This window comes from Pristiophorus japonicus, chromosome 4 (assembly GCF_044704955.1).
Source record: "Pristiophorus japonicus isolate sPriJap1 chromosome 4, sPriJap1.hap1, whole genome shotgun sequence".
Taxonomy (NCBI): Eukaryota; Metazoa; Chordata; class Chondrichthyes; family Pristiophoridae; genus Pristiophorus; species Pristiophorus japonicus.
Window position 1 is genome coordinate 239214302 of NC_091980.1, and position 17068 is coordinate 239231369.

Here is a 17068-nt window from a genome sequence, read left to right on the forward strand (position 1 = left end):
TCTTGCTATAAAGGCCAGCATGCCATTTGCTTTCTTTGCTGCCTGCATGCCTACCTTCAGTGACTGATGTACCATGACACCCAGGTCTCGTTGCGCCTCCCCTTTTCCTAATTTGTCACCATTCAGATAATAATCTGCTTTCCTGTTTTTGTCACCAAAATGGATAACCTCACATTTATCCACATTATACTGCATCTGCCATGCATTTGCCCATTCACCTAACCTGTCCAAGTCACCCTGCAGCCTCTTAGCATCCTCCTCACAGCTCACACTGCCACCCAGCTTAGTGTCATCCGCAAACTTGGAGATATTACATTCAATTCCTTTGTCTAAATCATTAATGTATATTGTAAATAGCTGGGCTCCCAGCATTGAACCTTGTAGCACCCCACTAGTCACTGCCTGCCATTCTGAAAAGGACCCGTTTATTCCCACTCTTTGCTTCCTGTCTGCCAACCAGTTCTCTATCCATGTCAATACATTACCCCCAATAACATGTGCCTTAATTTTGCACACTAATCTCTTGTGTGGGACCTTGTCAAAAGCCTTTTGAAAGTCCAAATACACCACATTCACTGGTTCTCCCTTGTCCACTCTACTAGTTACATCCTCAAAAAACTCTAGAAAATTTGTCAAGGATGATTTCCCTTTCATAAATCCATGCTGACTTGGACCGATCCTGTCACTGCTTTCCAAATGCGCTGCTATTACATCTTTAATAATTGATTCCAGCATTTTTCCCACCACCGATGTCAGGCTAATCTGTCTATAATTCCCTGTTTTCTTTCTCCCTCCTTTTTAAAAAAATGAGGTTACATTATCTACCCTCCAATCCATAGGTACTGATCCAGAGTCCATGGAATTTTGGAAAATGACCACCTACTATTTCTAGGGCCACTTCCATACATACTCTGGGATGCAGACTATCAGGCCCTGGTGATTTATCGGCCTTCAGTCCCATCAGTTTCCTAAAAACCATTTCCTGACTAATAAGGATTTCCCTCAGTTCCTCCTTCTCACTAGACCCTCGGTCCCCTAGTATTTTCGGGAGGTTATTCATGTCTTCCTTAGTGAAGACAGAACCAAAGTATTTGTTCAATTGGTCTGCCATTTCCTTGTTCCCCATTATAAATTCACCTGAATCTGACTGCAAGGGACCTACATTAGTCTTGACTAATCTTTTTCTCTTCACATATCTATAGAAGCTTTTGTAGTCAATTTTTATGTTCCCTGCAAGCTTACTCTCATATTCTATTTTCCCCTCCTAATTAAACCCTTAGTCCTCCTCTGCTGAATTCTAAATTTCTCCCAGTCCTCAGGTTTGCTGCTTTTTCTGGCCAATTTATATGCCTCTTCCTTGGATTTAACACTATCCCTAATTTCCTTTGTTAGCCACGGTTGAGCCACCTTTCCTGTTTTATTTTTACGCCAGACAGGGATGTACAATAGTTGTAATTCATCCATGTGATCTTTAAATGTCTGCCATTGCCTATCCACCGTCAACCTTTTAAGTATCATTCGCCAATCTATCCTAGCCAAATCACATCCCATACCATCGAAGTTTCCTTTCTTTAAGTTCAGGACCCTAGTCTCTGAATTAACTGTGTTGCTCTCCATCTTAATGAAGAATTCTACCATATTATGGTCACTCTTCCCCAAGGGGCCACGCATGACCAGATTGCTAATTAAGCCTCTCTCATTACACAAGACCCAGTCTAGGATGGCCTACTCTCGAGTTGGTTCCTCGACATATTGGTCTAGAAAACCATCCCTTATACACTCCAGAAAATCCTCCTCCACAGTATTGCTACCAGTTTGGTTAGCCCAGTCAATATGTAGGTTAAAGTCACCCATGCTGTACCCTTATTGCACGCGTCCCTAATTTCCTATTTGATGCCATCCCCAACCTCCCTACTACTATTTGGTGGTCTGTACACAACTCCCACTAACGTTTTCTGCCCTTTGGTGTTCTGCAGCTCTACCCATATAGATTCCACATCGTCCAAGCTAATGTCCTTCCTTACTATTGCGTTAACCTCCTCTTTAACCATTTACGCTACCTCACCTCCTTTTCCTTCCTGTCTATCCTTCCTGAATATTGAATACCCCTGGATGTTGAGTTCCCAGCCTTGGTCACCCTGGAACCATGTTTCCATAATCCCAATGACATCATATCCGTTAACAGCTATCTGCGCAGTTAATTCGTCCACCTTATTACAAATGCTCCTTGCATTGAGACGCAGAGCTTTCGGGCTTGTTTTTTTAACACTCTGTCCTTTTAGAATTATGTTGTAATGTGGCCCTTTTTGATTTTGGCCCTTGATTTCTCTGCCTTCCACTCTTGCTTTTCTCCTTCCTACCTTTTGCTTCTGCCCCCTTTTTACTTCCCTCTGTCTCCCTACATAGGTTCCCATCCCCCTGCCATATTAGTTTAACCCCTCCCCAACAGCACTAGCAAACAGTCCACCTAGGACATAGGTTCCAGTCCAGCCCAGGTGTAGACCGTCCAGTTTGTACTGGTCCCACCTCCCCTAGAACCGGTTCCAATGCCCCAGGAATTTGAATCCCTCCTCCTTGCACCATTCCTCAAGCCACATAGTCATCTGAACTATCCTGCAATTCCTACTCTGACTAGCACGTGGCACTGATAGCAATCCTGAGATTACTACCTTTGAGGTCCTACTCCAAGCTCCCTAAATTCAGCTTGTAGGACCTTAAGATTTTAAAACACCCTTAAAATCACTCACAAATTACTCCAATGCTCCTATCAACTTGAAGCAGCCTTTTCTTCAACTTTATCCGATTTACAACATGGTGTCCACACCGCCGGGTTAAGGACAGGTGAGTGCAACTTTTTCTGAGCGTTTTTTTGGACGGGGGGTAATTTGGGCGGTATTTGGGCAAATTGCTGAAAGTAGTGCTCGCCGGTAATTTGGGCGGTAAATGGATGGTAGTTTCTATTATAAACAGTCTTCTGGACGGTGCACGAATGATGTTAGATTTAAGGGGAAAAAAATGGGCGGGTGGTTTCGCTCATTGCCGGCGGTAATTGAATATCGAGTTACCGCCGCCAATAAATGGGCGGTGAACGGGCAGGAGTTTCCATTTAAACACTCATTTGGGTGGTAAAGAGCTTCTCAGCAGTAAAATGGCGGTAACTGGGCAGATGGATGCCGAAAGTCTAGCCCTATAGACTACGAAGGAGAGGATGACAAAAGGGAATACAGAAAGATTAGGAAAGAAGTGAAAAAAACAATTAAGAAGATAAAGAGAAACTTCAAACTGTGAGGAGGACACAAAAAATCTACAGAGGGATTATAGACAGGCTAAGTGAGTGGGTAAAAATCTAGCAGATGGAGTATAATGTGGGAAAATGTAAGGTTATCCACTTTAGCAGTAAAAATAGAAAAGCAAATTACAATTTAAATGGAGAAAAATTGCAAAATGTTGCAGTACAGAGGGATTTTGGGGTCCTTGTGCATAAAACACAAAAAGTTAGTATGCAGGTGCAGCAAGTAATCAGGAAGGCAAATGGAATGTTGGCCTTTATTGCAAGGGGGATAGAGTATAAAAGCAGAGAAGTCCTGCTACAACTGTACAGGGTATTGGTGAGGCCACACCTAGAGTACTGTGTACAGTTTTGGTCTCTGTATTTAAGGAAGGATATACTTGCTTTGGAGGCTGTTCAGAGAAGGTTCACTAGGTTGATTCCGGAGATGAAGGGGTTGACTTATGAAGGTGGGTTGAGTAGTTTGGGCCTGTACTCATTGGAGTTCAAAAGAATGAGAGGTGATCTTATCGAAACATATAAGCTAATGAGGGGGCTCGACAAGGTGGATGCAGAGAGGATATTTCCACTCATAGGGGAAACTAAAACTAGGGAACATAATTTCAAAATAAGGGGTCGCCCATTTAAAACTGAGTTGAGGAGGAGGTTCTTCTCTGAGAGTTGTAAATTAATGGAATTCTCTGCCCCAGAGAGCTGTGGAGGCTGGGTCTTTGAATATATTTAAGGCAGAGATAGACAGATTTTTGATCGATAAGGGAGTAAAGGGTTATGGGGAGCCGGCAGGGAAATGGAACTGAGTCCATGATCAGATCAGCCATGATCATATTGAATGGCGGAGCAGCCTCGATGGGCCGAATGGCCTAACCCTGCTCCTATTTCTTATGTACAAAATTAAATTATCAAGGAATATAAAAATAAATAGTAAAGTATTTTACTGACACATATAAACAAAATCAGGATAGGAATAGGGCAGAAATATTAAGTAATTACTTTGCCTCAGTATTCACCAGGGAGACTAACATGGTAGGGATGACATTATATGTTTTTTTAATGTCTTCTTCTAAAGACATTTAAGATAGAAAGGGAGGAGATAATTGATAACCAATCAAACTTGGAGAGGATAAACCCCTGATCCAGATGGATTCGATCCGCGCCTATAAAATAAGTTTGGGAAGAGATAGCAGAGGCACTTTTACATAAGTGCCATCGGATTGGCAGACAGCAAATGTGATTCCTATATTTAAAAAGGAATGGAACAAGTCCACATGATCTACAGATTAGCCACTTGGTGACATTCCGAGCAACTACTACGAGCACCCATGGAACCATATACCATCATGAATTAGTGCATTTAGGAGAGGAGAAGGTTTAGCAAATAAAATTGAGGGATTTATTTTTAAACTTTGTTTTCCCCTTTCTCCAGCATAAACCTTCAGCATCTTAATAATGTACAGCTGTTGTTACATCAACACTTTTAATAGAACAAAGTTTTGAGTCCATTTTTATATTAAATCAAATTTCAACTTGAACTAAATCCCACCAGTGGCCTGCCTACCCCAGCTACTCCCTGCCTTAACCATCTGGGCTGTCGCAGGATCTGTTTAACTCCGTGTTCAATGAATTAAAAAAATGATGAAAATTATGAATACGCACGAGTGGTTTCACAGAAACGAGTGGTAAAGGTTTCCGCCTAAGCTGGATTTCACCAACTGGTGCAGCCGCGCCCTGCAGAAGCCATCTCCAGGCCACATTGTCTGAACTGGAAGTTGTACAAGCACCCGTAATGGCTGTAATGGTTTAAAATAGATTGGTTCAAAATGAATCAGCTTCTTTGCGTGTGTAGAAAGGAAAATCGATTCCAGACGGTCGTTCAGCAGCCTGATGCGATGAATGTTAGAAGGCATCTAAATCTCTGCTAGCGCAGAGTAGGAAACAATTTAAGCAAAAAAAAATAATTTCATGATACCAGAGTAAAATCTCACATTTATCTTTTGTCACTATGCTCCCTTTGCAGGCATGTGGGGTATAGTAGCGTAGTGGTTATGTTACAGGACCAGTAATCCAGACGTCTGGACCAATAAAAAGAAAGAAAGACTTGGATTTATATAGCGCCTTTCACGACTACTGGGATGTCTCAAAGCACGTTACAGCCAATGAAGTAGTTTTGGAGTGTAGTCACTGTTGTAATGTAGGAAACACAAAATGTGCTTTCAAATCCCACTATGGCAGTTTGAGACTTTGCATTCCATTGGAAAAAAATTTTTAAATCTGGAAATAAAAAGCTGCTATTAGTAAAAGTGGCAATAAAGTTGTCAGATTGTAATGAAAAAAAACTACTGATTCATTAATGTCCTTTTGGAAAGGAAATTTGCCTTCCTTAATTGATCTGGCCTATATGTCGGGTTGCCAACTCTGGTTGGAGACATTAGAAACATAGAAACATAGAAACATAGAAAATAGGTGCAGGAGTAGGCCATTCGGCCCTTCTAGCCTGCACCGCCATTCAATGAGTTCATGGCTGAACATGCAACTTCAGTACCCCATTCCTGCTTTCTCACCATACCCCTTGATTCCCCTAGTAGTAAGGACTTCATCTAACTCCTTTTTGAATATATTTAGTGAATTGGCCTCAACAACTTTCTGTGGTAGAGAATTCCACAGGTTCACCACTCTCTGGGTGAAGAAGTTTCTCCTCATCTCGGTCCTAAATGGCTTCCCCCTTATCCTTAGACTGTGTCCCCTGGTTCTGGACTTCCCCAACATTGGGAACATTCTTCCTGCATCTAACCTGTCTAACCCCGTCAGAATTTTAAACGTTTCTATGAGGTCCCCTCTCATTCTTCTGAACTCCAGTGAATACAAGCCCAGTTGATCCAGTCTTTCTTGATAGGTCAGTCCCGCCATCCCAGGAATCAGTCTGGTGAACCTTCGCTGCACTCCCTCAATAGCAAGAATGTCCTTCCTCAGGTTAGGAGACCAAAACTGTACACAATACTCCAGGTGTGGCCTCACCAAGGCCCTGTACAATTGTAGCAACACCTCCCTGCCCTTGTACTCAAATCCCCTCGCTATGAAGGCCAACATGCCATTTGCTTTCTTAACCGCCTGCTGTACCTGCATGCCAACCTTCAATGACTGATGTACCATGACACCCAGGTCTCTTTGCACCTCCCCTTTTCCTAATCTGTCACCATTCAGATAATAGTCTGTCTCTCTGTTTTTACCACCAAAGTGGATAACCTCACATTTATCCACATTATACTTCATCTGCCATGCATTTGCCCACTCACCTAACCTATCCAAGTCGCTCTGCAGCCTCATAGAATCCTCCTTGCAGCTCACACTGCCACCCAACTTAGTGTCATCCGCAAATTTGGAGATACTACGTTTAATCCCCTCGTCTAAATCATTAATGTACAGTGTATTCTTGGATGTTTGATCATGTGACATTCTGACTACATAACATCTGACCATGTGATACCTGATAACATGACATCTGATCACATGACTTCAGAAATGTTGTTGCATTTACATTATAATGGTTGGGACCCCAGTGGTTGAGTATTTTTGCTCACGGTTTCATGCCAGCAGCTGTTGTACAAGAAGTTCCAAGAACAGGAGGCCACCCATGAGCAGATGAAGAGAAGAAATCGAGGATCGGAAAAAGGAGAATCTGAAGGGAGGAAAGAGGAGAAATCAAGGAACCCGCCCCCCCCCCCCCCCATCCCATTTCATAGCCCTCCTCGATTGCCAAGACTCCCTCATTGGGAGGGTTGGGAACCCTGCCTATATGTGACTTCAGTCCCACACCAACGCAGTTGACTCTTAAACTGCCCTCTGAAGTAGTCTAGCAATACACTCAGTTATCAAAGCCATTAGTAATTCTGTTCTTACCTGATACCCACACATATGTATTTTCTATCAGTAGTCTTAGTGATAAGGAGTGAGAACTCCAGCTGATTTTCCCCTTCCGGAGACAGGAGCACTGAAGTCAAATATAGGCACCAACAATAATCCTGGCTAACTCAACATAAACCTGAAAATGAACCATGGATCTTATCTGCAGTCAGCTCCTTTACCCTCTAGGAAAATAAAATCTAGAATTTAGAACATAAACCCATTTTTTTCCACTTATTTCTTTAGTACTTTGGACCACTGTGGTCTCAGCACCATCTAAAGTAACATCATTATCCAAGAGAAATGAACTCCTCCCAACTTCCTGACATCCTATGGTGATGCAGCCTGTGATTAGCTGCTGCAACTTTTAAATTTGGGGGTTTCACCAACCTTATATATCATCCTTGGTGGCCTGTTTGAAACTACAGCTGGCAGAGTTACCAAAGTCCAGCTTTTACACTTGACAAAAACTGAAAGCCCTTTATTATTTTAAAGAAGTGGCAGAAGGCCTTTGCAGTGTCAGCCGTTTAGTGAAGGGAGAAACTGTTTATTTGTCTCAATACCAGATGACAATAGCAGTGCTATACACAACATTTGACACTGGCTCCAATATGACAAATGCATTGTAACAACTTTAATAGTCGAACAACTGTCCTTTCAAATGTTACTGCTACTACATTGATATGATTAATGATACCATCGTGTGACAGGTTCATGTAAGCTGTCATATGATGCTAAGTGCTAACAGGGCAACAGAACCAAACTGAGAAGAAAGCTGAACATAAAAGGTCTTATCAAAATGCAAAAAGGTACAATCTAATAAAATCCATGTGTACAGTACTACAGATCCTATATGGTAGAATCAGGAAGGACATGTCATAAACAATAATCTTATTGCTTACATAAGGTGTTTATGTCTACGGCAACATATTTAGTTCGATCTACAATTTAATGTTTCATTGTACACAGCCTATGTTCCCATCCTACTCTCATTACAATGCAAACCCGCAAAAAAGTAAACCTTATACCAAAAGGTCAATACTTCAGGAAGAAAAAAAAAACAGTGTGAAATGAGAGTTTATATACAACTGAATTTACAGTGTCATAAATTCAAATCATTAAAGACAGAATGCTTTGATGATTGAAGAATCAGAGAGTAAAATGGATGAATGAGTTACTTTACAGTGTAGTTAGTTCAGTTACCTTATAATATTCTTACAAGATGCTGACTCAATTTCAGAACTGTCTTTATACCTTTAAAAACCTCACTAATGTTAGAGTCAGTTGCAAATTAAGGCTTCTAAATGCATAACATACCAGTAGGTCTCGCTAGCAGCCATTTACAAAACCCATAACTTTACTTAATTGCCTCTGAAGTCTGTCAGCCACTTTACTGACCTCTTAAGTGACTGCAGAAGTTCACAGGTCATGTAAACATGACAAGAATCATGCTACAGTACCCCTTTTCTATTGATATACTTGTTAATTTCCCATTTCTTTCCCATTTGGGAAAACCCTAGAGAATGAAACTGTCAATTATTTGCTTTAATAAAATGTAAATAAATGAAATGAACTAACTGCATAAATGTGCACGAAGATAACTTTTTGTAGTACAGGGTATTACAGATTTTAAGATAGGCTTACAAAAGATGCAATAAAGGGGCAATATACTTTTTCTGTATGCTGCACACATATGAGCAAAAAATCCTTATGGGCTCCCCAAATGGCTCTATTTGTAATTGCACTGGCCACAATGGTCCCAGGTTCAATTCCTGATCCATGCTCAAATAGCTGTTCGACAGTTTATGTCTGTGACCCTGATTTAAATAGGGGCTCCTGTTCTTATTCATCATCCAGTGACTCCAGAAGAAAATATCCATGAGAACTTTGGGAGGCTACAGCATCCTGCTCAGATGTACTGTACCCTTCAGGCAATTAGCCTGCTAACTCTCACTGTCGAGGTTCACATGAAGAATGATCACTTGGACAAAAAAAAAATTGAGGTGGGTGGGGGAATTCCAGTATCATAGTGCAAAAAGCCAATATGAGCAGGATAGGTTCAACCCCATCCTTTTTGCCATAAGGATATTGTGCTCTCATTGAATGAGATTTAACCCCTGAAGGAAGGTCATGTTAATTTTTATATCTTTTGAGGTAAGTCAGTATCATTTTTAATTGGATGAGATTAAGGCGCATTGAGCAGTGATTACTCATTCATAGCGTGTTGTCAGCTTTGTCCAGTTACTCATGTATAGCCATACTAATGGTTGTTAGATCTATGTCACTGCAGAAAAGAAGAAGGGTTTGCAGTTATACAGCGCCTTTCATGGTGAAGGCAGATTCAATTGTGGCTTTCAAAAGGGAGTTGGATAAGTACTTTAGGAACAAAAATGCAGGGCTACGGGGAAAGGCGGGAGAGTGGGATCAGCTGAAGTGCTCTTGCTGAGAGCCGGCACGGAATTGATGGGCTGAACGGCTTCCTGCTGTGCTGTAACCATTCTATGATTCTATGACCTCAGGACATCAGAAAACAGTTGATATGAAAGTAGCTTAATAGAGGAAATATATTAGTGCATTGGTGACAATTTTGTAATCGGCTGTGGGTATCACAGGACTTCTAAAAATACCATCGTGAATTTCTGTAGGCATTGGGCCTGTGGTAGTGAGAGCATAGGTTTAAAGTGGTCTGCATCCTATTTTCTTTAAGTCAAGTAATGAATATAAGTAGAAATACTCCTCCAACTCATTAACCTATTTGAGCTTGAAGTCAAAAGCTTACAATAATAGCAATAGCATGATCCTCAAACAGCCTATTAATATTAAACAATATTAAATACCACACTGCAATTGGTCTCTATATTTATGCCTATAAAAACTTAACATAACTGTTGCTCAACATCATCATCATCAAAGGCTGCTCAACAGCAAGGTAACTGTCCAGCATTTCCTGCACATTGAAATCAGTTTAATGCCTGTGCTTGTGAATTGGATTATAGCTACTTATCCAGAGCAGGAAAGACATATGAAGCTTTCAATTTTTTTCCTTCCTATGCAGATTAAAAGCATTCAACAAAGAAGTGCTATCACATTAGTGTCTTGAGGCTGTGGTACTTGTTTAATGCAGTTTCTCCCATTTTGCATCACTAAATTATCATAGACTGGATTTTATTGTGAGCTGTATAAGCAATAAAAAAGAAACATTAATATGGAAAATGTTAAAACCAGATGGTAAATCATCTACCACCCATCTTTGACATTCACCACTGCTGTCAACAACTGGCAGATATGAGCTATTTAAATATCTACCCTCAAAATCTCTGAAAGTCACAACCAGCAGTATTAAAGTATGGTAATTTCACCAGCAGTGAGTGAGAAGTGGGCAAATAGTGTATTTTGCACTCCCCTCAACTCCAACTAAGTACACAGCTGGAGTCCAGCCAGACAAGGGACAGAATGAAAGCTGCCTTGGGTAAGAGAAAACAATCATGGTGCAGCAATAAAGACATGTGGGTAGAGGCTGTCTTTTCTTCATCTGGTAATCATAAAAAGTAAAATTAAACGAGGGTTGATAGATTCACTAGCGAGAACCCCAGATTTAGAGGCAGGACTAAAATTACCTGGGGTGAGAGGAGGGGGGCGGGGAGGGGGTGGGGGGGCAGTGCAGTCACTACATTTATCACCATTATAACTATAAGCCTCACGTTTTGTTTTCTATTTTTCTCCCCTAGTCTCCTGAAGGCACTAACTCTGCAAGGGTTTGGTTCCACTCCACTCCTCTCATGTATGTGTTGACTTCTTGCTATGGTTCCACTCTGGTACCCATCATGTATCCTACATGGCCACTGTTGGTACTATCACAAGGTGTGCCACCAGAGGGCACAGCAGTGGGAGACTTGTAGATTACCTGTACAGGTGTGCCTGGCCTAGTATAAAAGGCAGGCCACCAGATGTGATCCTCACTCTGGAGTTAACAAATAAAGGACAAACGTCACTACAGTTCAAGTACAACACATTGCCTCGTGGAATCATTATTAGAGCATCTAAGGACATAACAATTGGCGACAAGATTACGGACTTTCACGCAAAAATGGCTACCCTTGGTACATTGCAGCAGTTCGTCAATGGTGATGATTGGGATGCCTTTGTGGAGAGGCTCAGCCATTTCTTCACAGCAAATGACCTGGCAGGAGACGACCCGGCCACACTGGCTGATAAGCGCAGAGCTATCCTGCTAACCAGTTGTGGGCCCAACGTCTATGGCCTCGCCAGGGACTTGCTGGCACCAGCGAAGACAACAACCAAGACGTACGAGGAGCTCGTAACCCTGATTCATGAGCAACTCAAGTTCAAGGAGAGCATCCTCACAGACAGACACCGGTTCTACACCCACCGACGGCCAGAAGGCCAGGAAATCGCGAAATACGCCGCAGACCTCAGGAGGCTGGCGGCACCGTGTGATTTCGGCAACCACCTCAACGAAGCACTGCGGGGCTTTTTTGTCATTGGAATCGGCCATGAGGGCCTTCTTCATAAGCTACTGTCGGCGGATACCACAGTTACACTGCAGAAGGCCATATCTGTGCGGCAGGCATTCACGACCTCGATCTGCGGTCCCAGCAGATGACTCACCCTCAGGACTCAAACCCAGCAGGTAATGTGCACCTAGTGGTGCCTTTTAGAGGCTGGACTGTAGAATGTGAATCCTCTCAGGGGAGAGAGAACAGGCCCCGAAGTCCCTTAACTCAGAGTCCGCCGAGGGGGGCTAATCGAGTAGCTTCATGCTGGCGTTGTGGAGGAAATCACAGGGCTCACCAGTGCCGCTTTAAAGACTATGTATGCAAGGGCTGCAGCACAAAGGGCCACCTCCAGCGAATGTGTAAGAGACATATGACTCACTGTTTCGAGAAGAGTCTGCAGATGGCCATGAATCCAGCGCAGATTACGAAACGATAGGCAGAGAGGCAGCTCAGCCCCACGATGAGGTATATAGCATATTTACCTGCACCACCGAGTGTTCCCCGTTGAGGATGGAAGTCGAGATAGATGGCGTTCCAGTCTTCATGGAGGCGAGCCAGTCAGTAATGAATCAAGAAGCCTTTGAGAGGCAATGGGACAATCAAACTGAACGATCCAAGTTGGTCCCGATTCAGGCAAAGGAGCGCACCTACACCGATTAACTTATCCCAGTCGTCGGTAGTGCGGATGTAAAGGTACTCCATGATGGCGTGGTGCACAAGTTACCTCTGTGGATTGTTGCAGGTGATGGACCAACGTTACTCGGAAGAAGGTGGATGGAGAAGATCTATTGCAAGTGGGAAGACATCACCCCTCCAGCGATCGACGTCCCCCGTGCTCAGAGGCAAAGCAAGCCCTCACTTGAGGGTGGACCCGGCACCAGAGAGCAGACCAGCACAGCACCCGAGGCACAGACCACCCAGCACGACTGCATGGAGATGATCCAGCTGAGATGACCCGAACACACCTTCCAGGCTCCAGTGGCAGGACTCCAGAGGAAGAAAATCGGATCCAAAGGCGACTTCCCAGCTTCAGTGGCAGAACCCAGGGAGAAGAGGATCACTGCAGTCGACATCGTGGATGGAGGAAAGATGGCGCCACGAGGTAAGGCGCTGAAGGAAAAGATGGCCGCAGCCAGACCACAAGGTGCAGTGCTGATGGAGCAACACATGGCACCAAACGGAGAAGAGGATTGGGGTAAAGAAAGCAAGGCTCTCTTAAAGGAGGCCTGCAACCACTACAATTAAAGGGACAGTTCCACACACTCAAGCAATGTAATAGCAACTGTAAGTTAGAGATAAAATGTGTAACTGATGATCAGAGTTGTGTACATGCAATAAGCAAGGAAAAGTTACGCGATCATGTAAAATGTGTAATTGATGATCAGAGTTGTATACATGCAATAAGCAAGGAAAAGTCACGCGATCATGTAAAATGTGTAATTGATGATCTGAATTGTGTACATGCAGCCAGCGAGGAAAAGTCGTGCGATCGCAATCAGAACTACAGAGCATCCACAATAAGTAATGAAAAGTTGTGCGATGTAGGATTTCAACTGCACGCAGCCAATGCAGCAGGCAGACATCCATCGGGAGCACACAGGTCCAGCGAGCTACCCAATGCTGTAGCCTACATCCCTGGGACCAGAATTATGCGCCATGGAGTGTGGCCACAAGCAGCCAATACACACAAACTGCAGAGCAAGCGATCTCAGCAGGGCAACGGCACCGGTATTGATACCATGCCCCTGATCGGCCCCACCTCTCAGGCATCTGATGGCACCAACCGCCTCAAGCCTGAAAGAGCAAACTGTGCTAAGGCGCAGCCCCCAGACCCCATCGCCACCAAGGCCATACCCGGAAGCGAAGGGTCACTCGCTATAGTACTCCCAAAGGGGACTGGGACCAGCTAGGATCCCAAACCAAACAATGCCAGGCTAGCGAGTCAGCAGTTCCCTGTGCACTGCTAGACGACAGCCCCTCGGGGAGTAGCAGCGACCCAGGGCACAAAGAAAGGACAGGGAGGTCACAGGCATCTATGAAGCTGCCCGACGCTAGGAACCAGGGCAACAGTCCCAAGAGCAGGCAACTCGAGGCAACTGGGTTCCCACTGCCAGCACAAGGACACCATCCAGCAGTTCTGGAACTAGTTTGTCCTTACGCACTGGGCACCAATCCCCAGCATGCATCGATGATGTATCTCACCAATCTAGCGTACCGGTCTCACAACTAAACCACAAATGAATGCAAACTTGTCGTCCTGAACTTGAATGTATATGAACGCACTGAGCCTCCAGCATAACCTATATGTGGGAGGGGGAGAATGGAGTGGTCAGGGACACACACAAACAGCAACCACCAGCACTCTACTGCACCAACCACTCACCCAAAATTGAAACGCCCCGCCAAGGGTCAACCAGATAGAGCTAAGCCCAGAGCACAGTCAATGCAGAGACGATTTGCACTAAAGGCTTGGGGGAGCGTGATGTCATGTATCCTACATGGCTACTGTTGGTACTATCACAAGGTGTGCCACCAGAGGGCACAGCAATGGGAGACTTGTAGGTTACCTGTACAGGTGTACCTGGCCTAGTATAAAAGGCAGGCCACCAGGTGTGATCCTCACTCTGGAGTTAGCAAATAAAGGACTAAGGTCACTACAGTTCAAGTACAATACATTGCCTCGTGGAGTCATTATTAGAGCATCCAAGGACATAACAGTATCTCACCAAAGTCACCGTGATTTTCAGCAGGATATTCACCCGCAAGTGCATCAGACTCGAGCCCAATGTTGTCCTTATGCAAATGCACACATGCACAGTTTCAGCAGGAAGAGGCAGCTGGTGACCAACAGCAGGAACCCTGGTTATTTTTTCTTCTCCTAACCCAGACAACTATTATGCCAGCCCCACTGCTATCCTAGCTGAGATTAGCTGACTCACAGACCATGGACCTGTATGCTTTCTGTATGGGGAATCGAGATCAAAGGGGCACAATCCTAAAATTAGAGCTAGACCATTCAGGCGTGAAGTCAGGAAGCACTTTTTCAATCAATGTGGAACTTTCTTCCTCAAAAGGCTGTGAATGCTTGTTCAATTGAAATTTTCACAGCTGATATTGGCAGACTTTTATTAGGTAAGGTTATCAACGGATCTAGATCAAAGCCAGATAATTGGAGCTGAGGTAGATGGCAGACAGGCTCGAGGCACTGAACGATCTGTTCCAAGTTCCTATGTTCCTGCCCTGTACGGTTCAACTGCTCACTGGATAAATTTAGTCATCTAGAATAAAACCCTTTGATTACATTACTCTTAGTCTAATCTGATCTGCAAACCTTTCTCACTTCCCCAGGTTTTATTAGATTTTATGCATCATAATGCAATAATTCTGTTACAAATTCAGGTCTGCTGCATCTACGTGGGATCAGTGGTGTCTGTCACTCCCTTGGGTGGTCTGGTTGCCTGCCTTTTTATGAAAGTAGACACCCACTTCCCTGTATCTGCGAGCACGAAGATAGGACTTGGTTCTGTAATAAATGACCTAATAATGATTTCCATGTCTCAATCATGTATACTGGTATGAACTTTCTAAAAGACAACAGAGTTAACACTAGGTGAGGTGTCACTTGATTCATAGAAACATAGAAACATAGAAAATAGGTGCAGGAGTAGGCCATTCGGCCCTTCGAGCCTGCACTGCCATTCAATGAGTTCATGGCTGAACATGCAACTTCAGTACCACATTCCTGCTTTCTCGCCATACGCCTTGATCCCCCTAGTAGTAAGGACTCCATCTAACTCCTTTTTGAATATATTTAGTGAATTGGCCTCAACAACTTCCTGTAGTAGAGAATTCCACAGGTTCACCACTCTCTGGGTGAAGAAGTTTCTCCTCATCTCGGTCCTAAATGGCTTACCCCTTATCCTTAGACTGTGACCCCTGGTTCTGGACTTCCCCAACATTGGGAACATTCTTCCTGCATCTAACCTGTCTAAACCCGTCAGAATTTTTAACGTTTCTATGAGATCCCCTCTCATTCTTCTGAACTCCAGTGAATACAAGCCCAGTTGATCCAGTCTTTCTTGATATGTCAGTCCCGTCATCCCGGGAATCAATCTGGTGAACCTTCGCTGCACTCCCTCAATAGCAAGAAAATCCGTCCTCAAGTTAGGAGACCAAAACTGTGCACAATACTCCAGGTGTGGCCTCACCAAGGCCCTGTACAACTGTAGTAACACCTCCCTGCCCCTGTACTCAAATCCCCTCGCTATGAAGGCCAACATGCCATTTGCTTTCTTAACTACCTGCTGTACCTGCATGCCAACCTTCAATGACTGATGTACCATGACACCCAGGTCTTGTTGCACCTCCCCTTTTCCTAATCTGTCACCATTCAGATAATAATCTGTCTCTCTGTTTTTACCACCAAAGTGGATAACCTCACATTTATCCACATTATACTTCATCTGACATGCATTTGCCCACTCACCTAACCTATCCAAGTCACTCTGCAGCCTCATAGCATCCTCCTCGCAGCTCACACTGCCACCCAACTTAGTGTCATCTGCAAATTTGGAGATACTACATTTAATCCCTCGTCTAAATCATTAATGTACAATGTAAACAGCTGGGGCCCCAGCACAGAACCTTGCGGTACCCCACTAGTCACTGCCTGCCATTCTGAAAAGTACCCATTTACTCCTACTCTTTGCTTCCTGTCTGCCAACCAGTTCTCAATCCACGTCAGCACACTACCCCCAATCCCATGTGCTTTAACTTTGCACATTAATCTCTTGTGTGGGACCTTGTCGAAGGTCTTCTGAAAGTCCAAATACACCACATCAACTGGTTCTCCCTTGTCCACTCTACTGGAAACATCCTCAAAAAATTCCAGAAGATTTGTCAAGCACGATTTCCCTTTCACAAATCCATGCTTGATTCGGATCTTAAGTTATTTCATTCCACAGTAAGTAAAACATACAGAGCACTGCAGATGATGAAAGTTACTTGGCGCAATCAATTCAACTTCTGTTTGTGTACTGTTACAAAAATAAAGAACATTCATATGCTAACCCTCCTCTGTGCATGTTCTCACTGGAAAAGTAAAGGTTGAGAGGTAATGTGATTGCTGTTTTTAGGATTCTAAAGGGACAAGATAATGTAGACCATGACAGGCTATTTCACCTTGTCCAGAACAGTACAAGCAGAAGTCATGGCCTGCACTTGAAGGCGGTTAACAGCCACCGAAAATGGTGGCGCTAGCAGGACTGAAAAATTGGTGCTGGGGACTAATGATTATTAATCCAGCACGAAACTCACCGTGTCTTCAGAGGCAGTCCCCCAGAGTCGAGGGTGACTTGCTTCCACA